Consider the following 2,500-nt stretch of genomic DNA (forward strand, 5'->3'; position numbering starts at 1 on the left):
AATTGTAATGATGATAATGGAAATTGTAATAATGATATTGATAATTGTAATAATAATGATGATAATGATAATTGTAATGATGATAGTGGAAATTGTAAGAATAATATTGATAATTGTAATAATAATGATGATAATGATAATTGAAATAATAATAATGGAAATTGTAAGAATAATATTGATAATTGTAATAATAATGATGATAATGATAATTGAAATAATAATAATGGAAATTGTAATAATAATATTAATAATTGTAATAATAATGATTATAATGATATTTGAAATAATAATAATGTGATTATAATAATTGTTATAATAATAATTGTAATGATAATAATTGTAATAATAATTATTATAATAATAATAACTGTAATGATAATAATTGTAATAATGATGATTATTGCAATGACACTAATTGTAATAATAATAATTGTAATAATAATAATTGTAATAATGATAATTGTAATAATAATTACTGTAATAATAATAATTGTAATACTAATGATTGAAATAATAATAATAGTAATAATAATTGATAATAATTGTAATAATAATAATTGCAATAAATGTAATTGTAAAAGTGATAATAATTATGATAATAATAATTGTAATAAATGTAGTTATATTAATAATAATTGTAATGATAATAACTGTAATAATAATAATCATAATAATCATAATCTTAATACTAATAATTGTAATGATGATAACTGTAGTAATAATAATTGTAATATTGATAATAATAATCCTAATAATAATAATTGTAAAGATAATGATTATAATAATATTAATTGTAATAATAATAACTGTAATAATAATAATTGTTATAATAATAATTGTAATTATAATAATTGCAAAAATAATAATTGTAATAATAATAGTATTAATGATAGTAATAATGGTGAAGGTGATGATAATAATGATAATATTGATTATAATAATGATGATGTTGATTATAATAATGATAATAATTATGATGATGATGATGATCATCATCATCATTTGGGAGCTAACACCGGCAGGGGCGCATAGTCGCATCCACCCTTCGATTCCACCTACGAGGGTTCCTCATGGCGAGCCGCCAGGCAGGGGCCCGGCCCATCTCTAGCTCCTCATGACAGGTTTGATCGATCTGCCCAAGCCACGACTTTCTCGGTCGTCCCACAAGCCTCCTCCACCCAGGGTTGTCTCGGACAGAGACAACCTGGTGGGCAGGGTCATCCTGCGGGAATCGAGCCAATTGGCCGTATAGCCTGAGTTGGCGATCGCGGATTGTGCGAATAACAGTTCCTGTACTGGTCTCACAGTGCAACCGTTGGTTGGACACATGGTCCCGCCAACTGTACTCCATGATCCGGCGCAAAGATCTGTTACACTACCATATAGTAAAATTGGCAGTATCAGGGCCTTGAAGACATGTAGCTTGGTCCTTCTGCACAGGTACCTTCATCTCCAAATACTCTTGTCGAGAGATTTCACAACCCCTGCTGCCAGGCCAATCTGTCTACTGACTTCATGGTCTGACAGCCCAGAGTTGTGAACTGCACTACCAAGGTGTATAAAACTCTCTGTGACTTCGATGTTTTCACCGCAAGCACGTACCGACTGCACAGGGTCTCCTAGTAGGCCCCAAAGTCCTGAATCTTGGTCTTGGTCCAGGAGACCTCTAGCCCCAGGGGTTTTGGACAGTAGCTCTACCCAGTATCCAATCCATGCAAGTGTTGAAAAGTGTTGGTGCAAGAACACAGTCTTGCCTCACATCTGTACTAACAGGGAAAAAGTCAGATGGCAGACAGGACTGCATGCAGCCCCTTGACATAGGTTCTCCACCAGCCTTTAACAATTCAGCTGGGATGTCACAAACATCTGCTGCTTTACCTCTCTTCAGCTTGGAAATCGCCCGGTGACTTCAGTCAGGGAGGGTGGATCCTTGCTGATGGGTGGGTCTGGCAGAGGAATCTCAACATTACCTGCATCCATGTTAACTGTTGGTGGATCAACCTGATACAACTGCTCAAAATACTCAGCCCAATGCACACACACTCCATCAGGATCTGAGATTATCTGGCCACTTGCTGAGAGGACTGCAGTCGTCTGTGAGGAGGGCTTGGAGTTCAGCTTTCTCAGGACTTGGTAGGCATGACGGTAGTCATTTACTAGGAAATGGCTTTCCACCTCCTCTGCAAGATTCATGATAAACTGTTCCTTGTTCCTTCTCAACAGTGACCTAGTCCTACGCACCAGAGAATGGCGCAAGTTGTGATCCCCTGAGAATCGAGATGCACGGCAAGCATCTGTGGCTTCCAGTGTCTCCTGCGAGATGGAATTTTGTCTTGCTCTTGAGCGTTATCCAATTGATTCTTGGGCTGCATTAAGCGTTTCACACTTGAAGGTGTCCCACATAAGAACAGGGTCCGTCAGGTCCTCGAGTGCTGTGAAAAAACCAGAGATAGCCTCGGCACACCCCTAGGCACACTCATCCTCCCTCAATCTTTCCAAA

The sequence above is a fragment of the Penaeus chinensis genome, chromosome 12 (genome assembly GCF_019202785.1).
Source record: "Penaeus chinensis breed Huanghai No. 1 chromosome 12, ASM1920278v2, whole genome shotgun sequence".
Classification (NCBI taxonomy): domain Eukaryota; kingdom Metazoa; phylum Arthropoda; class Malacostraca; order Decapoda; family Penaeidae; genus Penaeus; species Penaeus chinensis.